This window comes from Lagopus muta, chromosome 1, assembly GCF_023343835.1.
Source record: "Lagopus muta isolate bLagMut1 chromosome 1, bLagMut1 primary, whole genome shotgun sequence".
NCBI classification, from domain to species: Eukaryota; Metazoa; Chordata; class Aves; order Galliformes; family Phasianidae; genus Lagopus; species Lagopus muta.
In genome coordinates this window covers 45532987-45545432 of record NC_064433.1, presented here as the reverse complement: position 1 = coordinate 45545432, position 12446 = coordinate 45532987, and the positions used below count along the sequence as shown (strand labels likewise).

Sequence of the window (12446 nt, the reverse complement as noted above, 5' to 3'; positions counted from 1 at the left end):
TAGGGTATTTGGAGAAGGACAAATATTGATGCCAAGTAGAGTGTTCATGTACTTGTTCAACTTTCTTATATAATGATTTTATTACTTCTCACTATCAGCAAAAATAGGCTGGAAGAACAGTACTCAGTAAACCTGAAAAGCGGCTGTAGCACAAAACATCTCAGAGAAAATTTGCTCTAAGTAGGGAAGAAAGTCAGAAGAGAAAAAATAAGACTAGGGAAACTAAGGCAGCCCATGGTGTTTGGAAACAAAACAAGTTTTAAAAAAATCACATAACTACATCTGCGAAAGCAGGAGTTTGGAAAAGGAAAAAGAAAAATTAAAAGTCTGAAGGAATGTTCCACTGGGAGCATCCCAGAAAAGGTAGGCTAGTTAAATGCTCCGCTTCATAAGAAGTCTGACAGAGGAGGCTTTACACAGTGTGTAGCATTCACTGGGTAGATAATAAGATTAGACCAATACAGCTAATTTTATTTAGCTACAGAAGGCAGAAAAGACAACATTAGGTTGCTGAAAAATGAATTAATAGTTTGAAAGAAAAAAATACATATACTTAAAAAAAAAAAAAACAACAAACCCAAACGCTGTGTTGAGTGACTTCAAGAACAATTGATGAATTTCCCTCTGTGATGATATCTCAAAGAAACCCCCTCTATGCCCAATTAGATCAAAATTTGCCTTCTCAGAATTTACTAAAACTTACTGGGCTTTGACCAGCCTTCCTTCATCTTTTTAAAAATTTTAGTCTTTCTTTAACTGTGTGCAATAACAGTTTGCTTCTTTTACAGTGTATGCAGCTATGGCACATGAGTGAGAACACACAATTCTGTTCCACCCCTATTTGTCTGCTGCTGTTCTGCAAAGTAAGAAACAAAGTGACACTGAAGCTGGAGGCCAAACACCAAAACCAAGCTGACTTCATAAGAAGTTATTAAAATAGATTTTAAATGTAGAACACACAATCATCTATTATAAATAAAATATTACTTAAAATGTTCCTCTCTATATTCCCATGCCCATAAATTCCCTATTCCCTCTGTTTATATTCCCCACAGGGACATTCTCAATTTCTAATCCCACTCAAGAGAAATCATTCAAACAGAGATTTACTTTGAGGTCTTTCAGATTTAACATTAGATAGGAAAACATATTTGAGAGTTCTGACTCATTCAAGTGCCAGGAACAGTTGCAGGTGATGAGATAGGGGAAATTATGTCAAAACTGGAGGAAAATTAGTTTCAAAAGCTGTTGTTCAATTCACGGATGCTAAATACATCACATGACAGTAACCAGTTTCATACTGTTTCAAAGGCTTGGCTTTATTTGGCACTTTAGTGATTTAAAAAGTTGTCCTGTTAGGGCTATAGCTGACTTGAAAAACATGCTGGACTACTTCACAGGAGTATGGACTGAGGCAGTTAAAAGAGAAAGAGCATCTTAAATCCCTTACATCCATATCTGCGTCTAAAATTAATTTAAACATCAAATAGATGCAAAAACCGTACATATACATATTTAAAACACTCAAAAATATCAGGACATTTGTCTTGTAGGAGTTATTGCTCTCGGTGAAAATACTTACAGAAGAACAGAGACTTCTGATGATTAATTGAGCCAAAATAGGCCTACACATTACAGACAGAACAAAAAATAAAATCCTTTCGTACTTCTGCCTTCTACATTCTGGGTTGTTTTTGTTCTCAAACAACAAGGCATTCCCATGGTGCTGCACTGTAAAGCTGAAATCTGTCCTGTGACTTTCAATCATAACATCACAAATACAGTTAAAAAGTCATTTCTGACTCAAAAATCTGTATTAACTACAAAAACGTAAGTGTGGCATCTTTTGTGATTGATGTAAAACTGAAGTACACTAGCAGGTTACAAGCATGCAACAGAGGTGCTACCATCCATGATTAATGGAGTAGAAATTAGTATTCTCAAATGGTGCTTCATTGCGCATTTGCAAGAAATAATACCAAATAATTCAATAAAACAGTAATTAAAAACCTGCCTCAATTCTCCAGGTAGCGTTGCAATTGTGCTCCCACAACCTCACAGCTGAGCACAGAGAACTCAGCTGCCTCCATTGAACTGCGCATACACAATCCACCCACCACTGACTGCTGCTGCTTCATAGGGGATCCAATTACTGATATCATTCTGACACTGGAGATTAGCTGATTGCCAGTTCAGTGTGCTTACAAAATCTTATGTGTCACAGGAGGCCCTTTACTTGTTTCTGTAAGACAAACAGTATTTTTTCTCAATCTATTAAAAACCCACTAGAACGTATTCTCTCTCATGTGTAGCGCTTCAGCCCCATCCTGTTGGCCTCAAAGCAAATTTCCCTTCTTAAATTGCCACAGAACTAATGCATGGTGACAGCAGCAGGAAAAATACACTTTTAATTGTACTTTTTAAAGAATAGACTTAAGAGAAGCAGGAGCCATGTAAGCCACTGTTTTAATACTCAGAAAGACCACTGCTCTATTTTAAGCCTGAGAATGCAACCAAAAATTTTCTTTTTAAAAAGCATTGATTGACTTTGCATTGATGTTTTCTTTTCTTTCCAAATTTAAGAGCAGGCAGGAATAAACATTTGTGAAAGACAATGATTTGACTTCTGCTAAAAGAGTGTTTTTCTATTCTTCAGTGATGTAAATAGAATTAATTAAGACAGTGGAGTATTAGTTTAAATCTTTTATCATTCAGTGGAAATACATCAATGCAGTTCCAGAACTATTTTCCCGTTCCAGCTGTTGAATCAAACTGAAAAGAAGGCATGGAAAACCAAACCACAAGTAGGGCAAATTAATACCTAAGCAAGAAAAGTCAGTTGCAAGACAAATGTGAAAGACAGAATGATGAGCAAGAAGTATTTCTGTTTTCTCACCATCAACACTGGTATTGTTACAGGCAGACATTCTAATGACTCTGCTGATTATTCAAGTGTCTAGACTGTATCTACATATGAGATAACAAGAATACCATCCTTAATGCTCTGATGAACTTTGCTATCCATTCTAGAAAACAATGTCTTCATCAGCTGTGACCAGACAATTTATATTACTTTGAATACTGTAGGATTGTGTTGTAAATAACACCTTCTCTAGAGAACAGAATTTTTAATTGACGTGGGACATGATGTGATGGCACAAAAACTCGGAATAAAAGAGACTTTATTTATGTTCCTATATTCAAGAAAAAAAAAAAACAACAAACCAGAACAAACAAAACAAAACCAGAAGGGTATTCCACAACACCCATTTTAATTAATCTTATCAAATCCTCTTTAAATAAAGCTGGAACTGAACCCATGAATTTCTGAGGTTGAATTTACCTATCGACAACATGCAAATTTTGTTTCAAATGATAAAAAAGACTTCATTCACAACAGAAGCACCAAGAATACTGTGAAAGAACACAACAATCAGGGTTCAAATAGTATTAAAGAAACAAGCTGCATTTTCGCAAGTCAAATGCAAATCTCGTTGGGATTTGACTATCCTCTTAACACCCTTCTTGGAAAAAGTAATCTATGGAAACCTACCGGTGAGAAGTATCTTAGAGCTTTATCTTATGCCCTAACAAGCGGTAAAATAAGGTGTTCAATCATAAAACAGCTTAGGGTGGAATAGCTGTTTCTGACTTTTGGACCTCACTGAATCCCCAGAAGAGCATAATATCAGACCTGGGTACAGGAGGATGAGAAGTAATGTCAGAATGTCATCTCATCCATCCTTCTTCTTCCATCAAGGAGCTCCAACCTGCCTTTGATGGACACTGCCTCATTCCGAAAGTCTCCGGTAGAAAATCCACTGTATCTCCAAATAATCAGCTGCCATCCTTTACAAATGTTACTTTTAAATACCTTGGGAGCTATTGGGAATAGGTGAACGGTTGGACTGGATGATCTTTTAGGTCTTTTCCAACCTTGGTGATTCTATGATTCTAAAAGATTTCCCTAATGCCTAACTTAAATATCCCTCACTACAATCTAAGCCCATTATAATTCTTGCCTGATGCCCCACAAATAAGAAAGTTTACTCCTTTCCTCTATGCAGCAACCTTTCATGTATTTAAGTACTCAGTCTTTTATTCGGCACACAAATAACACTAATTCTTTAAAACTGTGGGTTTTGTGCAGGTTTTCTGGCTTGCTGGTCCTTACGGCTCTCTTCTTTTGGACTTGCATGAAAGTCAGACTAGCTAAAGGAATGTGACATACAACTGTACACACGGTGTTAACTTCCACCACATGAACTTCTTTACTGCCCATATACCAAATCTGTGCTTGCCTATTGCACTTAGCACTTAAGGAGTGCTGCTGGTTTCAAAATAAGCAGTTCTTACTAATAAAATCACTGAAAAAGCTATAAGTACATTTATCTTCCTAAATGAACATTACTTGAAGAAAAAACCTTTCACTGATTTATAATTTTAACTCTGCATTTGGTGTGAATACTGCATCATTACATCATCTATTGAATGCATACTGTTTTTGAAGTAGCAAAGAACTTAATGGGTTGAAAGACATTTCTTGTATAGTCATCGTGAGTTGATATTCAAAAACAGGGCACAGAAATAAACCTGATGTGTTCATACACCTGAATAAAGTTACTTCCATTAAAGAAGAAATATAAGTGCAATACACTGCGAAGAGAAGCTCTCCGTTTTGAAAGAGATACCAGTGAGAGGCAGCTGTAAGCCCTTTGTAACTCACACAGGTTAGGTGTCATCAATCCCCTGGCTCATGTTAAACATTACCAGCCGAACCCACTAGTCATTGTTCCTACGGCAGAGCTGCTACAGCACCGAATCCAAATGTACAAAATGCAAGTGCTGGTATTACATGTTAAGCATTCCTAATTGTTAATTCTACATTACATAATTGAAGTATTATCACTCTTTTGGTGCTTGCCCTAATACCGTGCTAACCACACCTCTTTGCCAGCACTGACATCAGCAGAGCGTGAGCATCACTGCACATCATTCCTTACATGCCAAAGCTACCCAGGAAGTCTAAACTGGTGCATTACAAAGTAGAAATGTGTGTATGAGCTAACACATTCCAAGCAGGTTGCTCTGTGGCACCAAACATTTCTAACCACTTATCAGCTGTGAAGCTGCTATTTGCATTTTATACTCCACACTTGAAAGCATCACAGCTGCCTCTGGCAACAAAGAAAATGCAAAACCTGTTGGAAGAAAATAAATAAAATAAAGCTGTTTCCTATGGGACAATTCAAAGTCTCACCTCATCATCCTGAGACATCAGGGATTCTGTGTTGCCTCTATTTTTATTAATAATGCAGCAACAGTCTTTCAACCACTCTTTCTGAAGAGGTGCTTTTTCTTTGGAAGAGATATGAGTCATGTGATTATCTCACTCATCTGGAGTCAAAGGCTAAAAACTGATAGAGGTTCTCACTATCAACTAGTCTATAATTTGGCACCTAGAAAAGCAGTAATAAATGGATGTTTATCTACTCAACAGGGAATTTCATTTTACTCTCCGCCTCCAAAGTCATTACCTGCACAATAGGAACAAGCAACAGGAATACACAACATAATAAACTACTGTGGGCTTACTGCCTAAACTGCACCTTAAAATAATTTTCTGTATCAGAAACGCAAGCAAACTATAATCCGCAATATGACTTTGCTGACACTGAAACAAATGGCATTTGCATCTCCTATGAACAGAAAAGAAATTTATGATTCAGATAAAGTTACTACTGTTCTCACTATTGTTTTCCTTGGTGAGGAAAAAAAAACCCCAAAACTTACAGATTTCTTTTTTTCTTTGAAAAATGCTGAACCAGAGAATTCTATTAAATAAAAGTTGGGTAAGAGACTTTCTGTGTAACCAAAACTTGACATAAATATTAGAGTTTGTTGAAAAATATCATATGTTCTCAACAGCAATATAAAAATATTGTTCAATTATTTTGCTTTAACATTTAAACTTATGCCTGGAATATATCTCACCAGTTAGAAAATAAATAGTACTTTTAGAATAAAACCCTGTTAAAACCATATGCAGTAACTTATTCTGAATTATGATCTCTATTTTTTCTAGGCTTGGCAAATTAATAGAAAAGAAATGAAAATATTTGTAAATCAAATAACATTGAAAGTACATAGCCATATTATAATTCTTATTTTTTTCTTTCTTCTTTTTTTTGGGGGGGGGGGTCAAGGAGGAGGGTTTTGTAGAGTGGTATTTTACAGTATGGTACAATATGAAAAGCTAATATAGTTTCAAGTAATATTTGTCCATTGTCTTACTCTTAATAACCTTGATTCTTGATTCTTGTCAGTATTGTATCTCTTCAAGCATGAAACGAGTAATTCTTTTTCTTTCTTTTTTTTTTTTTTTTTTTTTTTTTTTTTTTTTTTAACATACTTTGGAGATATTTCAGTGTAGAAAGAGATACTTCTAGCCCATTGCTAATGTCACTTAAGTGGCTGGATAGTCAACCTGTGATCCTATGCAACACAACACAGCAAGAAAAGGAAGTAGTCATTAAAGGAGCCAGAACAGTCACTTATATAAATCAATATGGATTAATTGAAAAGAATGTAATGAGAAGAGATGTTTGACAAACAGCTGTGTTGTTTAAGGCAGGACTGTATCACCTACTCAAAACTTGAGAAAAACACCAGGAAGTAACTCCACTTGAGTTTAAGCAAACAAGTCACTGTTTCTGTATTGTCTAAAAAGAATCAGTCTATATTACTCTGCAAATTTGGTATCTCTAAAGTTTCTTGGTTACTCTAGAGTGACTGGACTAAGTAATTCCTTTAAGGTTAAAACACACAATACAGCCATCATACCACAACATACATGTTTATGTTTCCATAGCTCACAAAGAAAACTGAAAGTGAGAAGTACATCATCTTTTTTCCAGCCAAAGGAAAGGATTTGCTTCTAAAAACATATTTGTTTTTATGAAAATAGCACACTTCCTGTCATAAAACCCGGAACATCAGTTGAGGTTTGTGTTCTTTGGTTGATTTGTTGGCTTTGATTTTTTTGTTTGTTTGTTCTTATTTATTTGTTTGTTTGTTTATAATCTGTAAGAAGGAAAAGATTACTGGCAGGAAGAGACATCTCCAGAGAAGTTTTAGTGAGTTAGTCTCATCCCAGACAGGTTCAGCTACAGGCATGGGGTTGTGCTCAACTCCTATAACTCTGGGTCATCTCAGTCACCATGAAAATCTTATGCCCTAGCCTCTTCCAGTCCTGCCTTCAAGCTCAGAACAACAACAATCAAAGTATTTCATGTGATGTGAATTATTTGTCAGGCAATAAAATATGATAATGAGATGTTTCTCTCCACGGACAGCATTCTGCACAGTGAAGCTTACAGTTGTCACTTTCAGTAGCAGACAAAAACAAAGCAAATTCTCTGTAAATCTCAGAGTTTTCCCACAGCATCAAACTTTATACACTGACAGAGTAGAATGGGGAAGTCTTTTTCCTTTTATGCACCATTTTTTGGCTAAAATAATAGAGGATTTTAGTCTAGCTACGAGGCATGCAGTTTTGCCTGGTAATAAAATTACAAATAAAAGCTTCAGCTTGTGACAGAATGAAAACTAGAAGCTTAGAAATTGAAATTCAACATACATACTGGAATTTGTAAATAAATGTACATGTATATCCATCATCAAGAAGGAGTCCTGACTTGCATTTTATCAGAACTTGACTGATTGCGGACAATTACTAATCGTTTATCAGAACTGGTGAACTTATTCATTAGTGTTTTCTTTCATATATATACTGTCTGAAACTAGGCCTTCACTGAGAAGTTATCAGAGAGACCGAGGCAGATATGGCAAGGTGCCACAGAATGGATAGAGCGGACTTAAACATTCAGCCTTGCTAGTCAGCCTGGACATTTATTCTTATCCTGGGACTCCCACAAAAAGCAACAGAAAGCAGAAAAATTACCTTTATATTATAACTTCAATAATTATTTGGGGCCATGCTGAAAGGAAAGAGGAGGAGACAGTCTAAAATTTCAAAATCTTCAAATTAAAACTATGCGTACTAGCAGATTGCGTGTTCCACAGAAGGTAAGCATTTTGTATCATGGCGCACATCTTAAGGGTAATTGACACCAGAATGTGACCCCCACTCTATGTGTCAAACATTACCATAAAATCAATAGCACGTCACATTCCCTGCGCTATCACACACCTGTGTCTCAGCCTGGAGGCCTGCAGCACTTGGTGTGGAGTCCCTCGAGGTGCAGGCCACGTTGGATGGGCAGCCATTGCCCCACCAGCCCCAACCATCTGCAGCAAGAGCGCATGGCAAGACGAGGATGGCCTCTGGCAACTCTGGGGCTCTGTCAGCAAATCCTGTGGAACAGAAAGCATACAGTTTGTTTTCTACACCACGGGTGACATCCTCATTTGAAGATGTGCTGGAGCTGCCTTGTGACAAGCACAATGTTAAGACATGACAGAAATATACTCACAAGAACAGCCATCCTGCCAAATACATTTAGATTCAACTTAAAGCTTTCACTTGATAGTCCTCTGATTAATTCTTTTTTTCCAGGGAGAATACACTTTCCTTTCAAGCTTGTTACGAATCAAGCTTTTCTTCACTTTATAGACAAATTAGTTTTTTAATGGCCTCTACCCTTAAGAAGGCAAACAGTTTACCTTATCATAAGACCAACAAAAACTTCTGGGTTAATCAAATGTCACAATTATGAGGGGAAATAAAATTTAAAAAAAAAACAAACAAACATAACCAAACATGAAATGAACAGCTACAGTTCTCTGAAAAACTGCAACAGATCCCTTTGCCGTGAGCCCCTTCTCCTAAAAGATTGCGAAGGCAGTAGCTTCTCAGTTCAACATTGCAGAACTGTCAGTCTATGAGAAGCTCCATTTTCCCAGATGATGTACAGCCTTGTTGGTCACTAGCACTTTCCAAAATGTGACACAACTTTCATAAATGGTTGTTGTTGTTTTTCTTTTTTTTTTCTCTTTCTCTTTCTTTTTCTCTTTCTTTTTCTTTTTGACCATATAAGGGTGCCATTCTAATAGACTTCTTCTTGATCAGATGGTTGTGTATGGACCTACCATAACATATGTAATCAGAAAATTAATACAGCATACCACCCTCAATTGAAATTTCAGCACCTAAGGTTACCTCCTACTACGGGTTTCTGATGTGCCAAATCACTATTCCTAAGTTTGGTGATTGCAGTATTCGTAATTCAGCACACACTTGAATTTCTGTTTGAATCTTGTTCCTGGATATTTTGATTTATGCAGTGGTGCTCAATTATTTCTCTCCTTTTACTCCACCTGAGGCTTCCAAACCCAAGGCTAGCATTTTACTCATGAGGAAAAAGACAGATAATTCCCATGGCATAGATGAGAAAAAGATCAAAACCACAAATCCTCGTGTTCACTGACTGCAAAAATACCATGCTCAGTTATCACTGCCAGGCTATCAAGCATAGCTCAGTCAAATAATATCAGTGAGGTCACTATTCAGAGAAGCAGGTGCTGTGTGCCTCATAACTGAAGATGTTGAGGCACACTTGACCCCAGTGCTATATGAAACCATATACATGGCAACTTTGGCTCCTGAAGCTATCCACTATGTTCCTCTGCTAAGAATCAAAACTGAGAAAATCCATTTTCCCAGGTTAACACATTTTTCTATTTCAAATACTCTAAGAAAACATAATAATAGCACTAGATTTTTCTGAAGAAGAGGATTTACAATGAAGAGATGACAGTGCATCGCCGTCTTTGAACACATAGTAGTAGCAAATCCTGAATGGGGATGCTAAGTGAATTCACAAACCTGTAGGATTTGATGTAGTTTCATACCTCCACCTCTGTAAAACAGCAGCTTTTGTCACAAAGGACCTTATAGACTGGGACTGAGAAAACCTAAGGGAAGTTTGGAACTTACTGAATATGTGGTGCTGTTTTAGCATGTGATGAGAAGTCAACTGAATTATGATGGCACACATCTATTTCCTTACCTTGAGAGACATTTTTTGAGTTAATCACTGTCTGCAATGTTTCTGAAAGCAGTTTACAACTTTTCAAAGCTTTGAGAGTAGCTTAAGCATCACTTCAGAGATAAGCCATCTCATTAGCCACTGAAATGCAACTTTGTTGCAAAGCTAACAGAAGAGGGTGGGTATTAATTTTGGGCAGAAAAAGGAAAAAAAAAAAAAAAAAGCAGCAACATGTTTTTGTAACAAAGAGAATCCTGAATTAGCAAGTGTTTATGAGAATGACCTCCACAGGAAAATATCAACAGATTTCTCACTGAGTGCTTTAGGATGGGGGCTTTATAAAGGACTTCTTGGAAGCAATCAATTTAAGTATTTAAAAAATCAATGTCTAGAGAATTCAGTTCTGCCTCAAAAGGCTAACTGGTGAATGTAGGACACCCTGTTGAAAAGCAAACATCCCCACAGTGTGTTTAAAAATCATGGTCAGAGAATGGAATATCTCAGGCAAAAAAATACTGTGCTATGAAAATAGGACATATATACAATATTCAACCAAGCTAAAACAATAAGGACATCTTTTCATTTACCTATGGTTTCAAAATGCTAACCTCAGACTCCCCGCCTAAATCCCAAGTGACCATGAGTGGAGGAGTTAGACCCTACCTACCTATAACTAAGAGGCATTGGAATTCCTCTGCGCTGTACTGCAAATGTCATTTGTCCATGTAATATGCTTCAGTGAGTAAAAGAGAGCTACTAAAGAGAAAAAACTGGCTACCAAATTAAACCTTTTTTGCGTACATGAACAGTAAATTATTTATATCGCAGAATATAAGAGAAATATAAACTGCAGGAGATAATTTCTCTACTCCTCATGAGATATGCATTAAAAGGTTCAACAAAAGATATTATGTCAGATTGTACATTTACTTCTAAATTATTGATGAGCTGCGTCTGTTGTTATTTGTGCTTGCATTAATAGAAACAAAAGCAAATACTAAACTTCTAAATAGAGTGTGTCTGAAAAAGCATGTGTTCATAGGCTCCAGGATTCCCCACAGACCTGAAGGGATTCTCATAACCTCACAGGTATCTTCAAGTCCTAGAATTTGCATTCTGCTTTCCAGCTCAGCTTGCAGATGTTTAAAAATACATGCAACAAGACAGCTCGCTTTTGGCTACACATCTAAGAGGTTCAAACATCTGAATTATTCTGTCTGAGGTCAACTATGATATGTGTGCCAAATTAGGTTGAAATCCAGCTGGGAAGAGCTGTGAAAATGCTAAGATCTTTGGTGCTAGGGAACTTCTGCTTTTTTTGACCGATGCACACTCTTTCAGCTCTTCTTCCAGAGAGAGGACAAATCTTCAGGAACCAAATATGTAACCTGACCAAGCATATAAACTTTCACCTTATAAATCTATAGATTTCACTCACTTGAATTTTGCCTTACAGATATAAAATGCTGATTGTGAAATTTCTTAACAGTTTTCATTAGCTACTGGAATGCTAGAAGACAAGGAATACACATCACATGCATTTGTGTACCAAGGAGATTCACAAAAAAGATAAAACACGCATTTCCTGGGATTTGGAATTCTAATATCTCTACATTTTTTAATATAAGCAGAAAATATTTTCCAGTAGTTTGGGATCAAGGCATGTAACCTGAGAAAGCAGTATACACCCAGGATAACTCCATCAAAACAGTACTATTCTGAACAGATATAATTCCAGTGATATATGTATTTCAGTATGATTCAGCTACTTCACCAAAGAACTAATGCTCATCCAACAACTTATGAAAATTTTTGGCACAAGTCAAATTGTGAACTAGATTTAAGGAACTCTTTTGACTGATACTCTAAAAATAATTTCACATGCATTTTTATGTGATGACTGATATTTCATAAAATAACATCTCTTGAAACATTTCAAAACAATTAAGGTAGAGCTAAACAGAACAAGTGCTTCTGCTCTTCAGGGATTTGTCTTTATACTTAAAGTCCCAACCACCAATCTGAAAGCAATCTTTGCTTTCTCTTCTTCTGGAATAGATAGCACCAATTTTAAAGCTACTCCTGGGAAAAGAGAACTTAAAACAGAATTATCCATAAATGAAAATCATTAGCATTTTTTCTCTTTACTAAATACATCAGATTTCTAAACCCAAATATTTTAGGAATTTTAAGCCTCTAAAGAAAAGTCAAATAGCTACTTCACTTCAGCACTGCTAATCTCTCTCCCCACTTCCCCCCTGCCTCCACCAGCATCTCCCAGGTTTATCTTACTTCTTCCATTAAAGGAGACTAGAAGAGTCTGAAAGCAGTGGAGAATGGACTAAGGTACACTTGTAAATATTCATTTCATCCTGGAGACCTACATAGTAACATTCACTAGGTGTAGGACACATTTTTTCATGAACAATCAACATA

At 36.5% G+C, this 12446-nt stretch overlaps 1 long non-coding RNA gene across 1 annotated transcript in view; it reads right to left on the bottom strand.

Moving 5' to 3' along the window:
- The window catches only part of LOC125696115 (uncharacterized), a 53864-nt gene that overhangs the window by 14414 nt on the left and 27004 nt on the right, over positions 1-12446 (bottom strand). The window contains exon 4 of the long non-coding RNA XR_007378197.1: positions 8213-8376. This is a non-coding gene — a long non-coding RNA (uncharacterized LOC125696115). The remainder of the gene's footprint in view (positions 1-8212; positions 8377-12446) is intronic.